The following is an 18,986-nucleotide window of genomic DNA, read 5'->3' on the forward strand; positions in this document are numbered from 1 at the left end:
GCGCCGGCTGTGTAGTCCTTTAAGTGGCAAAAAGCTGGAATATTCTTCAACGCATATATATCCACAAAGTATACTCCATATATATATATATATATATATATATATATATATATATTAAGGACAAAAGTAGAAGGAGGAAAAGTGCAGGTAATCTCGATAATAGCAACTTAGATTTGGCGCATAGTAGCCCTAACGTGAGAGGCAAATTTCATTTTTATTTGAAAAGAAAAACTCTTTTTAATGCCTAGGTGTCTTCAGCTCATTTCGACATTACCGATATCGCTACCTCTTCAGAACGTTGTGTGGCTTTTTTATTAGACGAACCGTCGTGAAGTGCTTCTGTGAGGTCATGCCAGTGGATCACTGGGTTACACGTTGGCCACTTAGTTTACTGCCGCAACCCATCGCTAGAAGACGCCTCTAAAAGAAGCGGAAATCAGAGAACTTCGATCGCCATTCAAGGCTAATTCCGGTAAACGACAGGTTAATGAACGCGAGCAGCCGATGTATGAACGCGGGAAGGCTTTTAACGATATTTTTAAAAGGACAAATTCGTGACCGGGATAAACCTAACGAGTACAAGTGTTTTGGGAACAATGGGAAAAGCCAGCCTCACGCGCGACCCAGTCCCCACGCAGTGCCAGGAGGAGGATCAACAACTGTGTTAAAATTTCAAGTAATTCAATGACACATTGATAAAGCTAGTTTAACAATTGTTGAGATGGGTACGTACTTGTTATAATCAAAACAGAGCTGACCGCAGTTACGTAATACTATACTGATTTAAAATGCATTCTCTTATATACATATCAACTATTTACTCCTATATATATTCAAGCTTAACGTCAACATTTGGGCGATTTTGACCGACGGATTGGAGATTCTTGAGGTTAGCTGGGCATATATGCCTTTTTTGTAAAATATATATATATATATATATATATATATATTTGCACGCAGCTAAAGCCAATATGTTTGAACTAGTACTAAACACAAAGGCGATTTATTCGTGCTCTTTACATAACGATAACGCCAAAAAATATCTCGAACCAAATATATCATGGCTTTGCATTCTAGGCACATTTACAAGGGGGGCGAATATGTCCAGCTAACCTTAAGTACCACCAGTCATTGGGATTGAACTGATCGAACGACACTGGCATTTGTCCGCACCTGTAAAGTCGCTCACTCTATCAACAATCGTATACATAAACGTACCGTGTACACACGTACAGCAAAAAGGGTGTACGCAGGTATACAAGATAGCGAACGCGGGATCCGTATATGTACATGTTGTTTCTCTCATGGCTATTAGTGATTATCTCGTTTTATCAATCTCTAGCTTCGTACAGCTTAGTCCGTAGGTGCACTCGTCTCGTGTCCTGAACTCATCCTCGTCGATCTTTCAAGCCTAAAAAATTTATGCACAATCGCAGGTAATTTTTTCCTATCATTGTGGTCAATAAAAACGCATCACACGTGCTTAAGCTTTTCATTTATGCAGATTTGATTAACCGCACCGTTGATAATCAAGTACAATGATGACTGTAAACGAGGACAGCGAGTCTTTCTCGTCTTCGGTCTGTGCAAAGATTCCGCAAACGATGCACTGACCATAAATTTCAGTTAGAATGATTATTTTTATTACTGAAAATTAATGTTCGACAACTCTGGTCGCCTCACGATGTTGGCTGTGTGCAGCCCCGGCCCTACAGCGCTACCGGGCGGCTAAAGCACATGCTGCTCTGATCGACAGCCGATTGAAACACGGTTGGCCGACAAACTATTAACTTCATCCCGAATTTTTCGACATGGCTCAAGTTGTATGTAAAAATTGTTAATTCGTTTTCAAATCGAGCTCAGCCGTCGCCGTCGTCGTCAGCCTTCCAGAGGCGACCTGCATTGTAACCCACGTCGGAACAACTTCGCTGATTGGTGATGCCAAATTTGCCACTGTGCCATGGCATTATATCGAAAAAAATAGCTGTACGCGGCTGTCGTTCGAATGATAGCTAACGTACCTCTAAGTTTATTTATTTCGAAGGTACATACATACATTCGAAAAACGCAAAAACTCTACGACAGAGCGATTGGGAGGAAAGTGTTGTCGTAATTAATGGTCGAGTACATTTCTGTATTTAGATGTGCGGTAATGTAACAAAGAAAAAATATGGCCGTCAGGTGAGTGGAGCTGGTTTTAGAAGACGAAGCACTACCGACCTCGTCAACTTCGGACCCCAGACTATTCGAGTAACATTTCATCGGTTCATTGCTATCAAATTATGAACACGCCCCGTTGAAATTAACATAGATTTTATTTGGCACATTTATAAATCGTAGTTTTCTACACTCGCCATACTGTTTTCCGTTCGAACAAGGGTAACATGGGCATGTAATGATGACAGAACAGGTTATACAACTTCGACTGTGTCACAATATGACAATGCACTCGCCCTTGTCAACAACATCAGTTAACAGCTACGCGAACAGCTACCCACGCAAAGGATACGATCAACCTTACGCCTACAAACCTATAACCTACAAAACTTAACAGCAGACGAAATTTAAAGGTAAACGTTTCGTGTGTTAGGCACCAACTAAGCCATGTTTAACAGCGGTGCCGGATAGTAAAAGTTGAAATATTAATTAGAGCATTTAGTTTATGGTATACGGCGAGTCATTGAACCAATATCGTATCGCCAAAGATTTCTATACGCGATAAGACTAAAGTTCTAATTCTATGTTTTTTATGTTTACAAACAAATAACCAGCTGGCATCGGCACTGAGTCTACCGATTTCTGTCTATCACTCGCATTTGATTTGGTCGCCTAGTAATACGTATATCAACAAATACGAATCGTTGAAAAGGACATTTCAGCTGTTGGCCGCCGGATAGCTTAAAGGCTAGATGTTGTGAACGCCCAATAGGTGCTCGGCTCACTGCTCGCTCTGTATACTGTATAATTACGAAGACATAGCGCTTTGTTGTTGTTACTGTTGCTGTTGTCGTTTTGTTGATAATGAGTCAATTCAATCAATGAGCAGGCCACACCACAGCATCTACTACGCAGGGCAGCCGTAAGCTTCAGACCATAAACACGATCGGGCACTATCGACATTAGAAACCTGACAAAAGCTCAGCGGCTACTCGGCTGGATGAAATGTTCTGTTTATTGCAACGGAACTTGATGATACAACTTTCAGAAACTGTCGCTGTTATGAAATGAGCACTATGATAAATAGTATATTTTTGCCTAATTGACCACTGATTCATGTCGAGTGCCAGGGCTGTGTATGGAATCACTGCGACCCTTTTTTTGTAGCACCAAAATGCGCCCGATCAAGTAGCTCAATGTACGGCATGCGCTGGCATTTACGAAAGCCCAGCTATAAACTCAAGGGGCAAAGCTAGCTCGAGCGTAGTTCCTCCATCATCTGAATTGATGTATAATGATGTTGAGCTTATTCATCTCGACAGTTCAGCTTCTTGTTAATTGGTCTCACCACCTATGTAAATCTGTAGATAAAAGGAAGGATTCTAAGTAAGTGATATAAATAATGATCATAGAGTGCAATAAATAACAAAAGTGTATTTTTTTTTGGTTTTAGATGGTATGACGGCGTAAAATGCTGTATACTCTCTTGATAGAGGTCCAGGAATTTTCGAAGATTGTTCTCAGTTTATTCCTACGATCTTTAGGCTATCCGGTCTCCTATTTTCACCGAGTGTGCCGTATTGGTTATTTTTTAAAGGAGACCGTGCGCCGGATGACTCATGCGTATTTATCTTAGTGCACTACCACGCTAACCATAGCACGCAGCCATTACTAGTTTAAGACACAGTTCTAGAAAATGTTATCATCCCGTTACAAGGGTCTGTTAAAGAAACTTCCTATCAACCCAGTAAAACCCCCCTCCCGGTCTGGCCTTATAGTAAAGAGACACATCCTTAATATTATAGTCATTCCGTAGACTTATTCATACAAATAAGGAGTAACGGGGGGCATCAAGTAAAGACCTTAGCTGCCTCGCTTGACTCACTTGTATTAGGGCACTTATTATTTGGTATTATGGCACATTATACAGAACAATTTGCAAAGACATACTAACGATTTTCACAGATGTAACAAAACAGCCAGTAGCATACCTTGTCTTTGCCACAAATAGAGCGCGTATTACGAAACGATCACAGGTACCCGTCCTCCCCTCTCTCGTTTATGCACCCTTTCCGAAATTATTATCGAATAATCGAGTTAGGTAGTTTAATTACAAAGTTATACTTCAATCGATACTTGATTGAACGTGCGAGCGCACAGTGCCTCGTACCGCTATGGAAATACATGGCACAAAAACCTTATCTGCGCTTGAAGCTCCGCCTTTCGCTAGTTTGCAAACCATTTTAGAAGCAGTAGCTCGTCCATAACCCATAGTTAGATCTTAATTCACATCAAGTCTTTGGTGGCAGCCAGCATTTCGTTGCAAACGCTGTCTCCTTCCATAGCACACAAGATCACCACCGAATCACAGTTTGACTGTAAAGTTTTTGCCCCAGCCATCGCTAGCAGGGGCCCGCCATGTCAAAGCCTCGTACTATCCGCGATTGTGACGACTGATATTGTATGCGAATGTATTCCATTGAGATGCCTCTAACGCTCATTTTTGACGAACCGTCGTTACTATATTTTCCTAGTTCGGGAGAAATCCGTCTGGCTTCTCGCCGCTACATAGCGCGAATATCGCTAGAACTCTTAAGCTAAACGGTGTAGTAGCCGACACGTATCGCCACGCTTTCTATTTGGGCTCTCCATATGTATCTATAAGGTGAATAAGAAGCAGGCTTACAGTGGAAAATGAACTGACTTGGGAAAGAATTAGGAAAGTGTTAAACTTGCAGTCGTGAAAAAAGCAGACCTATAATTGAAACAGCAACTGCAAACATAGTTTCCTTTATAGTGTTAGGCTTATTTTTTTTATAGACTTACATGTTTTGCCTTTTGTCTACTTTTGGTCCTCTCTGTACATCCCTTTGTCTTTCTTTGATTGGCCTCTGCGATTCGTCGATGCTAACGAATCATTCATTTCTCGTGACGCTTGCGCCCAATCCGACAATCGTCCCGAATTCTACACTCGATGAAACAGCCAGGCAAAATATCTAGTATTAGTTTGTAAAGCAGCAGTAACAACGGAACGAGGAGTAGCAGCGATAAGCTATATAGCAACGTTGGCTAAAAAAATTTCCCCGTGATAACCGATGAAACAAACAAGCGGGCGGGCAAGCAGGCGGACGGGGGCAAATAGCCTTGTTGCTGGTCTCGCGGCAGTCTCCGACGCAGCTAACCGCACGCTCGTGTTGTGGAATTCCTTAGTCTGCGGATAGAATATATGTATCGTTCAGCATTGAAGAGTTCGTGTTATAGCGAGGTATACGGATCGGCGACCGAATGGACCAACGCGAGGTATACTACAACGCATCGGTAATAGAAGCATCAGCTATTACCGTTATACGTGCGAGCTCAATGTCCATAACCTGTTTCGGTAGTGATGTTCCATGCAGTTACCTGAAAAAGTACCACATTTCGTATGCCATCCACCCGAACGCTTCCCACTTACCTATTCACTCGATTTATCTTGTTTCGAGCTTCTTGCTAACAACGACGCCAAGCAGAAGAAACTTCTCCAACCATCACTGAAGACATTGATCATAGACAACGATAACGGTGCTTCGATCTGTTTCAATAGAATTTGACAAACAGGAACTAGATCTACGTGTGTAGAGCGGCATATCCATGTGTGGAACATTATACGTGTGTATGTATACGTACAGGGGTGTGGTATAGACCGCCAAGGATATGCCACAACCTGCAGACCGTGGAGCACCTCCAGGCCGGCACAGATGTGAAGCGATAAAAGCTACTGATTAGCCTCTGCTATGATGTAGATTAGGGTGTAAAGGTATATATACGCTGAAACGGTTGGTGAATCATTGCAGTAACAGCGGTCTGGACTGATAAAAATCGTTTCCACAGCCAGGTAACGTGTCGAGAAACCGACAAAAATTACGCTCAAGTAATCTCTGTGCCGCACTTAGAATGGGCAAGGAAAGATTACGAAAAACGGCATCAGACAGCTAATCCCTAACACGAACTGACCTGAACCAGTTGGTTACATTTGATGGAAATAAGGCATATGACCCAGAGCTTGTAGTCTACTTGTGTGTATGGGTGGACAAATTGAGCGGGAATAAAAACGAGTTTGAATCTGTACTGCGCAGCAACGTGTAGTTTAGACATAAACACATCTAGGCTTAATTTAGGTTTATCCACAATTTATTTAAGCAAACCATTTATTCATTTTAGTAATTCGTATAGGCTGAATGGTGCTTAAAGCTTCTATTCGGTTGTGCCTAATGCCAGTATACAGGAATGCCAATATGTTTAGTTCTGGTGGACAGAGCACGTGTTACTTTTTTAGAACGAAGGCCGGGTAGACAACTGGCAAGATTTGCCACAAGACCGCAAGCAGGCCTCGCTGTCGTCTTCATTCAAACGCCATCTCCTCAAATAAGAATTTACGACCGTCTTACGTTGAACAACTGTGAAATTTGCTCTGGGTTATTAAAGCGGTTACAGTCACATGTTATGTATCATTATTAGCGGCCGTTAGCCTGGACAGCCCACTCGAGCCAGCTCAGCATAGAGCCATAGTGGATATGACGTCGCTTTTTAAAATACCGCCTTTGTCATAATTTACCCATATACCCACAGAGTAAAGGCACCCCGTATGATTCGCTCATTCATTATAGATCTGTTTGCTAACACATCTGCGAATCCGGTACAATAGTATGCCAAACAATTGGACGAAATCGATCTATAGCAAAACGATGTACCCTAAGTCTCAAGCCATTATTGTATATTCGGCTAATCTATACGTATAATAAGATGTCGCACAGTAAAGCGGAAACGAGGTGCGCCTAGCGGATCGTTGTGATGAAGACGTTGCCATCGCAGACCTCGTAATGGAATTCACATGTGTGTAAACACCCTTGCCAGGTAGCTGTACAACGAAACAATTAGAAAATACAGTCCCCTTAACGTGCGTCAATCGAAGCTTGTTTGCATTCAGTCGTTTGTTACCCGACAGTTACGGGGCTATGGTAAGACCCGAGCTGCCGTACAATTAATAGGTACTAGTCTCTGCGAAGACCCACAAGGGCTTAGTCCCACGCTCCGGCCACATAATAGAAGGTTGTCTACGGTGGTGTCTTTACGTGGCTGACCTAGTAGGCTCCAATCATCGGCCTTATTCCACTGTAACATAACCGTGCGATGTATATGGGATCCACTCGCCATATGCTCATCAGGCGCACAAGATGGAGACGGCAAGCTAAGTGAGAAAATTATAATTCTGAAATTGGTATTTTTTTTTTGAAATATTAATTTTCTTTGAGCGTTATGGATGTGAAGTACCTTCTGAGATCGTCCAGACAGTTAAAGAGTGTTTTGTTTTATCATGTCAATGAAAAAAAGTGTAATTGTATCATACACAAAAAAAACGATCTCGATCAGTCCGCGGCCAATATAGTCACAGGGATTAAAATGAAATTAGGGACCTACAAAGCGTAGTCAGACTTGTAACAATAACACCGTATTGATTCTATATTAAGTGGAAATAATAACTCTTTTTAAATGCTGCTCGTACGCACAACAGATCTGGTAAGAATTTTCTATTGTTGTTTTATTACATTCCATCCATGAAAAGACATCCAAAAAAAAAAATCCACTAAGATAAAATACACTAGATTTAATTAACTCTATTACGATACAACGAATTTTCAGACGTGCGTAAAGACGAGACTCATTTATTGATGTTCTCTTAACTTTTCTCACAACATTGAAAGTTCCTCACTTTAAGGTTCTTCCTATATTACTGTCATAATTATCAAACATCATCGCCCGTAACGTAGAAGGAACGATGAAAAACCTGCTTCTGCTGTATATATATATATATATATATATATGTATAAATAATTTCAAAACTTGTTGTTCCAACAGCGACGAGAAAATACGTTTGCCAGTATTCGCAGTGAACGAAACTTCATTAATCCACAGAATTCATCTAGATACCGAATTAGCGAGATAACAAAAGCTCGACGCCTTTTTCTAATTTGTGTAACTTATGTAGACACACATTAGACACATGTCTATGACAACCTCAATGTTTTTATAATTTCGTACAAACATAAACGTATAAGTTCCACGTACGAATTCAATTATGAGTTCCCTGAAATACAATGCCTACAAGTGTTAGCTTTGTTGCCTTTGTAGACTAGTTAAATTACGCGTCTGGTTGTACAATCTGTTCAGTTTCCCTCCACAAAACAAGCAAAAAATATCGCTAGCTTTTTCACAGCAAACACCGCTTCTCGTGTCGGATCCTTATCACTTTGGGAAGGCGCCCGCCGCCTTCCATCCCCCCCCCCACAGTCAACGTACTGTTTAATACTATTACGATGATTACGAAACGGCTGTGAATAGAACAAAATAATATCTTAACTGAAGTTTTACAAAACCATAATAATAACGACAGATGGTGGAGTTGAGCATAGATCAAATACATCATTCACTGAGTACATGAGAGATCGAGAACAGTTCGATAACGATATCAGCTATGGCCATTTTCCGTACCGTTTTTATCTCTAGTTGCTTTTTTGTGTCTACTGGGTATGCACAGAGACACCCGCATATATATATATATATATATATATATACATATAAGAAACCCTTCCCGGCGACTTCCCAGGCCACTGCTCTAACAGCAGCGTTCGACTGGCGCAAACGACGACTAATACATCTGTTACTACAGCGAAACAGTGTCACCAGCGAAAAGACGGACCGACCTATGACAAGCAGTGGGGCCGAATATATTTATTAACATGTGAAGTCCACGGTACCTCAGCCGATAGAGGTCCTTATAAACGCCCGCAAAGCTAATCCCCTAGGAGGCACTCTGCAAGCACGAATTGCGATGAATACTGTTACTATGGAAAAGCGAATCGAGAAAAGATAAAAGCAAAATTGTAGCTATAGGTAAACGGACCAGGGCTGCTGACCCATCGACAACAGTAACCCGTTCTGGCAGCGATACTTCATCATCCTTATTGTGGGCTCATGGCGTAATATTTTTAGAAGGATATATGGTAATTATCGTTACTTTCCTATCGTAGTATTTAGGTGTTACCTTAACAAAGTCAAGTAGCGCTACTTGCATTGGTGTTGGACAGGTCTGGTTAAGTGACTAGCCTTCATCAATAGTCCTAGCAGCTGGTTCCTGAGCCAGAATGAGGAGCTGGATGAGGATGCCTTGTTGGCTCTGTCCGTAGCTTAGCAACTAATTAAAATTTCTACTTAGCAATAGCATTTGTTCCATGAACGCTGTATTTATGGTCGTTGTGTAGAGATGGGTACATGACCGGAAGGTTTGGGGATCTGAGAGGAACTGTCGAAGTGCGACTATAGCGAACATGAAATGGCGGTTATTCTCGCTAAAGCATTTCGCTGTTGATTTAGTGGCGGGTCTTATCGTTGGAAGGAAAGAGAAGGCGCAGAAGATAGCCTACTGCGGAACCCGTCGTGAAATTACGGTAGTCGCAATCTAATTTGATAGTTATTACTATGTAGCATTACCTTTACTGTTGAACTGCAACAATTTTAACGTCGACAAAAAAAAAAAACACTCATCACTTTTTTCTTCTGGCCATTTTTCGATATATCTGTTCATAATGTTCGACCAAGTAACTGGCAGTCGCTTATGACATTTTTGCGTACGGCCTCAATTGCGGTCGGCAAATGTGGCCGATCGAAATGGCCTGTTCTTATGTCGGCGGTATTCTTGATGGTCCTTATGTATAGATTGGAAGGAGCCAGATGTGCCGATGCTGGAACCTGACGCAACGATATGGAAGAAAAACAAACGTATAAAAGTGATGTACGTCACGCGTGTGAGAATACGAGCTGAAGTCAGCATTGCCTTTGGAAGGACTCGCCGACAACACGAACTGCAGTATCTATATCCTAAATTTTTCTGACAGTTCCTTTTCCAACGGCGGAAAAAAGGGCCAAACTTTTCGAAATAAGGAGCTGATAAGTGTGTGCAACATTGCGTTAGGGAAATTAACGGCGTCTGACTAAGTCGTTGCAAAAAGACGTACGACACGAACAGCTTGTCCGAGAACGCGCGTCATCACGGTGACCTTCGCAGAGGGAAATAATGAGGCGTTTATTGCGATCAGATCCTATAGTTGATTTTTCGCATAGAATGTGCCAGAACTTGTTCGGTATATTAATTAATATTATTATTATACGACATATCAGTTAGGTAATTGCGCTAAGAAATAGACCCGCTTCACATTCGATTGAGTACTAATAGGGTACGATAAGCATGTAGTATTGAATGCCCTATGCTACTGCCAATGACCGACTCCAATACTGCGCAGTGATTTCACGGGTTTTCGTCCTCAGCCGCTGGAAGAAATCCTGAGCATTTCGGGGGCTGCAGTGAAGCACTTAAGCAGAAATCAGCTGCACAACGAGCCAATCGACCTACCTACCTACAAACTGCTTCCGCCCACGTGAACCGGTGGGAGCCCTCTTCTACCGTCACAACGCGTTACCGGGATCACTATGTGATGGTATGCAATGTGTTTTGACGTAGGACCATATGAGTGCGAGTCAAGTATAATTTATAACTCGGTAAACTTAACATAAACATCTGACAAAATAATTGTTCTTTTCGTTTTGGTAGCATTTTTTACTATTTTCTTGGTTTTATTTCATTGTAATGTTTTTAGCTCGCAACGGTCTTTTTGGGGGGGGGGGGGGGGGCTGTACAGCCCTGTCCGTCAACATCAGATCTAAGTGTCCTTGTTATATCAAAGGATTTCTGTTATCCTGAATAGATTTTCGATCTGGCTGTTGGTATATTCTGTAGTAATTGTTTTCCATTTGCTTACGTTTTCATTGTATTTTGTACTTATCTAGACCCAGTACGTACTCAACATAGTCTAGTACAGCGTCCTAAAAAGCACATTTACTAATCTGATGGCAATGCCTGAGTGAATTTACCTATCTGCTTAAACAATTGCCCTGTGAAAAATTTTAGCAAACCTTCGTCAGCGTCACCGAGCAAACACTCAAGGAGATACAATGATATTGGTCTACTAGTATACTACGGCATCACAAGTACAATCGACAAGCCCATCGTTAACCATATATGTGGAGACCGTATGGCTAAACTCCGCAATAGAGGTCCGTTAATCAAAAACTAATACATCTCTTCCCATTAAGCCTATTCGAAATCTCTTTATTATCACTAGATACGATCGTATTGTTTTCGATACATAGTTATATGTGCTTGTACTGACAATGTAACCACCCGTATCACAGATAGCCGCGCTGGTCTTCACGGCTGATCTTGTCGGATCTGTGGTGTGTAGAGGTTTTCTTTTTCTGTCTTTCCTATAAACAAGAACACGGTAACAGTACTTCGATCATTGCAGCAAACGGTGCATTGCACGACGATCACCTTCGGCGGCGAAGACAACGCGGTGCGTTAGCGACGGTTGTTTCTGTTTGACAGAGCATGGTTCAGCGGCTTGCTACTAAGTCTATCTTATTCCCGAAGAGAAAACAGCAACATAAGGAAGTACAAGGAATGATCAATCCCAAAACTTGTCCCTTTTGGCAGACACAATCCCTGCTCCTAGATGTTATGCTCCGCAATAGAAAAACAGAGAAAAATAACAATAGCGCGTGATGCTGCCATCACTCTGGGCGACCCGCGTCCGCCACCGACTGCAGATGACGACAATTAGAGTTGTGTTATTGGGATCTGCTTTTTTTTCTGCTCACCTGGGCGTTGGCTCGTATATTTCGAACAGTGATACTGTTAAAAATAACATAACCGGCCCGCCCATATGGTCATGAATGTACAAAGCACGGCAAAAGTCACCTGATAGTGTGGATCGTTATATTCTGTCTGCGGCAACCAAATGAGATGTGCCAAAAATAAGAGCAAAGCCATGATCCAACCAAATATATATCTATATATTTGATTGTATATGTAGATAGATGGTAAATAGTTAGTGTATTTGTATATATCGTTACTAGTCACGCTAGAAATGTTTCGAACTTTTTTTTGCAGCTTTAGCCCTTTTATTATCAATCGAAATATGCACCATTATTATTATTATTATTCATGACTTTTCGCCATTTCCAAGTTATTTATTCCACTTGCTGTAAAAGCAAAAAAAAAAACATAGAAAGTTTTCAAAAGCGATATTTGATATATAATTTTTCCCTTGGGAAGTTGTCGAAATCTTGGAGAGAATGGTAATCTGTGCGAGCAGTTTGTAAAGAGCGAAGTGGATAACAGAGAGTTTGCATTTTTGGCATCTCGCGGTTTTGTTTTAGGTATTTCATCGTCTCTTTCAACTATACACAGCGCTCTTGGACACAGCCGTGATCGACGAATGGAGACTTATAAAAGCTGTAGAATATAAAACCTCTAGACCATTAAAAAACCCCATAAGATACGAGCAGCTGTTCATTGGCGTTCGGGCGATGTCCCGCTAGTTCGTTTACATTTACTGACCGGTGTGACGATCTACGATTGTCGTCTGGGATCTATTCTCCATTGCAGGTAACAATTCACTATAAAAATGGGCCACCTTTGTAACTTGAAAGCAAAGAGAAGCAGGCTTCGTTACGTTAGATCCCGCCCAAATCGTGCGGTACCCGTTTGTCCAATTTTTTTACCTCATTAAATTGAGAGGGATGAACGTTTATGGTATTTTTCCGTACGGAAAACTTGGCTTTTAATACTCGTGCGCTATGAAATGTATAGGTTTTCAGCTGTGAACGTTACCTTCGCAGTCTGCAATTTTGAATTATTTTTGCCTGAACTTCTTCTCGAAAGTAACTTTTTACAGTGTTTCTAATAGCGAATTTTTCACCGAGTACGCCGTCTCTGCCGCGGTAGTTTCCGGGCAGAACTCGTGGCCGTAAACTATTCCTCGGCTCATTACAACGCCTCTGTTAAAATCCAGAAAAATAACATATGAGTGAACGATTTGACATTTCAAAAAGTACAAACGCATCGCGAATACAAAAAGAAAACAGTTCCGCACCGTTATCAAATAGTTTCATTTTAAAGTATGCTATTGATATTCGTTACTTTACATACTGATATATATATATATATATATATATATTCATTTTGGCCAGAGATGTAAACAACAGCTGCTGGTTCGGACGCGATTAAGATACGGGAGCCTTAGCTGCTGGCCGATGTTGAACAAGTCCAAGAAGTTCGCTTACAGGGGGCGATGCCTTATTCGGCAATATCAATATCACAGACATGTATAATTATGTATAATATTGGGTCACATACACGCGCGGATTCTTCCCCTGTATGCTGACTTTATAGCTTATATAAAGAAAAAAACTTTAAATGTGAACTTTCCAACATGCCCCCTTTTGAGTTGAAGCTAGTTTTGGCTTTCCTGTCTGATCCGTATGCAGACTGACAAACAACGCTTGATTTATAATAGCCGGTCCACTATATCGATGTGAGATGGTGATATGAGATTTGGTGACAGTCTACGAAACGTTCCGTGTGAAAGATGGCGTCGATTGCATCGTCGGACCGTTAACGAACTGTTGTTGTCGCAAAAATCACACGCTTCTTTGCTACATATATACCAATGTTTTGTTTCTATCGCACTATCGATGCTATCACAGACGCACACGTATGTGCACTTAGTGTTGATGCTACCGATTATCTTCAACGAGGGATATTATCGTGTATATTATTATGTTTGGGCTGGTTATTACCTAAAAAACAGGAAGCAAACAACAAACGTACTAGAATATAAAGCAAACGATACATAGGTGTCATTTGCCTTCTTCTATCTACTATCATTAATGGCCCATTTCAAATTAACCTTACAAAACTGATGAGTAATCTAGTCGATCTAATAAATATGCCGAGCGATTACAAGCAGCCTCATTGACAGACTCAAGTCCACGTACTCACTCATCGGTCCGTCCACAAAATTGCCCCTGCCAACAGATACTGGGCCACTGCTTTTGAACACGTTCACGTCATCTAATAGTTGTGGCAACGTTAAGTTCACCTCTTGGTCAGCTACAACGCTTTGCTATGGTCCTAAGATTTGACACGATCAACCCAAAACCTTGATTTTATTAATAATTTTAGAAATATAGATCGTGCTGGACCATCATAAGACCACAATGCAATGCCATAGCCTACAGTCGTTGTCATTCTATAGTCGTATTCTGTCCCATTCTAGGTATCGTAGAACGTATGCAGACGCCTTGGCTAACTCTATTTGTTTCTTTCAGGCATCGTCCCGATAGCGAATATAGCTATCATCCCGTTCGCTTGATTGGCAGACCAAACAAGCTCACAAATTAAATTAGAAACAAAATTGCCTGCTTGTTCGAATCACAATTTTTGGGTTGAAAAAGCCAAAATAAAAACAAATTATTATGCAACGATGCACGCCCGTTTTGTTAACTAAATAAGTTGGCTCTTCGTGCCAAGTTGAAAGCTGCCGGCGCTCCGGCGATGATGGAAACGTCATCGTGGAGGCTGGCGGAGGTGTTATTCCAGTCAGAAAGGGGTTCTTGGTTCGTCCACATGAAATGATAAGAAGATAGCGCACGTCACCGAAACCGCTACATCTGGTTAGAAACTTCTGTCCGTCGTTAGTGTGATCAGTCAAACAAACTAACTAAACAAGGTGGTTGACAAAATTGGGGTAACGGAACTGAAATGTAGAACTTTTAAGATTCACACACGTACACCTGTCCAAATTTAGAATCACTTCTCGGCTATCCGACGTAATACTGGCCAGTTTACCAGAAGGAGCCGATCACGCAAGATTCCGCTTCAACACGTAAAACGTGTCGTCGACGTGACCGCAATTAGGGTGAAGGGATGCGGCGGGCGATCAATTTGCTCCTAAGTATTCCTATTATTCTTATTTACTTCTATATCGGGTGAGATAATAAAAAAAAAATGCCTTACAATAGAATCACGAATGAAACTATACAATTCAAAGCTGACGGTTGGAGAAATCATTAGTTCCACTGTGAGCCTGGTTTCTTACCCTTTTTTTTGAACCTATGTCGTTTCTCGTTGTACGCTTACCTTTGCCTACCCTTATATACATATACATTGATACATTTTGCACTACTCTGCGTCTGCCGCGTCAATGCCGCATGCATTCGAAATGAAATATTCACTAGACGACTGAGCGACGAATATCAACGATGAAAGCGATGTTTTGAAGCTAACAGCTTCGAATTTTTACCTTCGATATACCTCGGACGTTGCCTCGAATATTGCCGTTACGACATTAGTGTATTTTCTGTATTCTAACTATAAAAAAGATATTCATTGAGAGGAAAAGGGCCTTTTGCCGTAAACAGCCTTAGAGAAATCAGTACATTGTACGAGTTTGTAGGGATAGTCTATCCCTTCACTCTACTTCAGCTGGGAAATCTACTTCAGCTGCAGAGATTGGACGAGTGTCGACTACGTTACGTCTGAAACAGTCTTTCTTTTTTGGGGGATTGCTACATTCAGCTGATCAGACGTACACAGATTTAATAAACGAAGCATTAACGTATAGACTTGACGGCATAGCCAAAAGAACCTAATGAAATAATGATAATAATAAAGAAATTGTGTAAACGCATAATAAAATATTATTTATTATCAACGTACACAGATTAGTGGAAACGTGGCATTTTATTATAGAATTGTTTTATGAGTCAACTATCTCGTAGGTGCAAAATGTAAATATTAACTATAACAGCACTATAGTAAAGACGGTACATTGCCTACAGTTTGCAATCGATATTAAATAGTAATCCGAAAAACGTTTTTTTATTTCTTAATCGACAAATGTTTTGTATAAACATTTTATCAATCAGGACGTTTATCCGGCTTTCAGATCATTGCCTCTGCGCCCAACATGTGTGTTTTTTTCTTCCCACATCAGTTTATGCTTGCCTATATTTAGATAAACGTGTCGGAATATTTAGAGTTCGCACAATAAATAAAACAACAAAATCTAGACGATCTAAAGCGTTTCGTCTTCGACGCGCTTCGTCATCACTGAAAGTGTGGCGGACACAGCCATCGGGAAGATGCGACCCTCTCTATGGGTGCACTTCATCATCTTTATTGCCAGAACGTCGATAAGCGTGAAAACGACGTTGAGCCATTGAGGTCTTTGTTTCTTTTTTCTAGTAGTTTGCTTCGAGGCGTTTTTTCTTCTACTGGCTTCGAGTCAAATGAATAAGTTAAGCTAGCGAGCGAGTAAAAGCTAAGTTGAAGCAAATGACAACAACAGCAAATGTATCGATTTCCAACAAGCGACCAGCCGATGAGGTTGGCCAGATCGCAGGGGGGTGCCTATTCAGCCAGTCAGCGCTCATTGCAGGAAAGGAAACTATCGGAACGATCCGGTCCTGCTCCGCTACGGACCGAACGCGGTGCAGTATCGCTCCTGGTGGACAACGGCTCTGCGAAATCGTCCGTTCCAGTTGGGTCTCAGGCTCGTTTCATCAAAGATGCATTGCGTTGAAAGTGACCATGAAAGAAAACGATAGAAGTGTATGACTTTCTAAAAGTGTGCCTCGCTTGATTATATAGCAATTAATAAGGCCGACACTGGTTCGCATGGTCGACCCGCCAATGGTGTGCAACGGGCTCCGGCCGTCCTACTGTGATTACGCCACCGGTTTGGGGGCACGCAATGAATACATGCGAACTTCGAATGTCGACCGCTGAGCCAACAGCATCCAATCCCGTTTGTGTACCTTTATAGGCCGCTTTATGTAAGAGAGTCAATGATTGTTGAAGCACCTCACTGTTATATACTGCAGTCACCATAAAGGGTGTGTGCCCGCTGGGAATATAAGCGGGCCTCGGCTAGATTCGTGCACACAAAAGGAATGAACAAAAACTCAGTCAATGACAAAAATAAAGTGATAAAAAAAAAAAAGCAAAATAGTAATAATAAAAATATTTTAGATTAGATAAGGAAATCCAAATTAACCACACTCACCACCTCTACAAACAGCATCGAGATGAGCACTACATCATTTTCAAATATTAGCTTCTCTGTAAGGCTCTTCACGTTTTATGCGTTTTTTAGGTCGCTACACCCAGACATATGTGAATCCAAGACAGTTTCCCATCGTTTTCATCTATGAGGACACACTTCCACCCCCCAAAGTCACTTACCAGCGTCCAGAGCAGCGTTCTCTATTATCGTCAGTCAATTAACTAAATCATCTTGATTTCTGCTTTTTTTTGTACCTGCATTGCTGGACAAGCTGCTTCTCGTTAATTATTTCCCAAATGATTATTATTATTATTGTAATTATCGTCAATATGATTGGCAGTCCATCATGGAGATATCAATGCAAACATCAATGTGTTCTCAGAGCCATCCCGGTCGTACGAGGCACCTCCATTAGCCCGGTGCCATGGTGACGATCTACTCCATTTTCTGCAATACCTCCACGTAGTTTCAGCTAGCGAGGAAGCTCCTTTCTTGGGTGGCTTACGTAATCGAAGGGTTAAGCAAACGTAGCCACGATGGCGGTTCCCTTCGTGACGATGCCAACCCTCGAGCGGCCGCCGTTGCTGCTGCTGCTGCTGCTGCTTTGTATCAGGTGAAGAGTGATAATTGTGTTCGTCGAGGCTGGTTTATGGGCAGCACTCTGTAAACTACAGAGTTTGCCATTGCGTTTTTTTGTTTGTAGAAAGAAAGTCTTGAGCACGATGTGCTAACCACTAAGGTTCGTTCGGTTGCCATTGCAGCTCAATGAGCCACTACTTTCAACTGTGTGCCTCTTCAAACGTATAGAAAAGTAGCATTTGTCTCAAGCTAACGAGATAGAGCGATAAAGGTCAAACGGTTCGAAGTTGCCGATCAAACGACAAAGAAAAGAGCGATTATCTTTCGGTAAATTGTCTTGAGCATTGTTAAGGCGCTAGCGAAAACCAATCCGATATCTGGTTCGAATACGTCTGTGTTTATTTAGCAAAGAACAGATTTGCAAGTTGCTACAGGATACTTGGTCTCACTTGATTCGTTTCGTTTACCAACTGTTGGCGCTGTAGTAACATTGTTTACTCTCTTGAAGGAAAGACGGGGGCGGGCCAAAACCTACTTAACGCAGTCAAAACAAAGATGAATGGTCACCGCTCTAGATAGACACGAGCGGGACAACAAATATAAAGGGCACTTCTGATACTCGTAACTGCCATTCGGGACAAAATGTCTAACAGGACAATTGGCAGATTTTTATAAAGTGTTGAGGCGGATCTACCAAATTTTGAAACACCGAACTTTTCAACTAATTCAGATAGAATAAGAATTTTTTTAATGCGTGTTAGATATATTCTTTTATTTTATACATACTAGTCCCAGCGTTATCCTGGACAACTTTATACTTACCTCTCGCGTTCCTATGTATATTTTCTCTAACGATGCGTTCTTGAAGTGAGTCAGTAGTGGGATTTACTTGCCACTGGTTGTCTCCTCGTAAGGCACCCCACTATACAGACCGGGACAATAGGCAGGCTAAAGTCAACGTTGGACATTCCTTCGCTTATTCCAGGAGGTAACTAGAGCACGGCGATGAGGTGTGCTTTTATCATGAGTAACCAGAATCGGGTTTTCGACTGCCGTATGAACGATCCATGAGAAACTCCAAATAGCGGGCTGTATCCACTATGTCAACGTTACCCTAACGTTACTACAAACAGCCCGCCAGAGTTGATTGATTTACCCAACCAAGTACATTCAATAATCTCGTCTTTAAAGATTAAATTCGTATAGTGAAATAGTGGTAAGGAAAGTCACTGATGATCGTCTACAAAC

General features: G+C 41.5%; 1 protein-coding gene across 5 annotated transcripts in view; it reads left to right on the forward strand.

Moving 5' to 3' along the window:
* Positions 1 to 15,829, forward strand: part of LOC111245883 (uncharacterized) — a 79,265-nt gene extending 63,436 nt beyond the window's left edge. The window contains exons 1-5 of one of the 5 annotated variants that reach the window (XR_015322118.1): positions 5,347 to 6,031; positions 10,519 to 10,688; positions 11,159 to 11,304; positions 12,469 to 12,697; positions 14,422 to 15,829. The gene's annotated coding sequence lies outside the window, so the exon portion shown is untranslated. Of the gene's footprint in view, positions 1 to 248; positions 1,483 to 5,346; positions 10,689 to 11,158; positions 11,305 to 12,468; positions 12,698 to 14,421 lie in introns of those variants that run through there. The other 4 variants (XR_002671522.2, XR_015322121.1, XR_015322110.1 and 1 more) reach the window with 4 other exon arrangements.
* Positions 15,830 to 18,986: the final 3,157 nt, after the last annotated feature.

Source organism: Varroa destructor, unplaced genomic scaffold (genome assembly GCF_002443255.2).
Source record: "Varroa destructor unplaced genomic scaffold, Vdes_3.0 BEIS01000001.1, whole genome shotgun sequence".
Lineage (NCBI taxonomy): Eukaryota > Metazoa > Arthropoda > Arachnida > Mesostigmata > Varroidae > Varroa > Varroa destructor.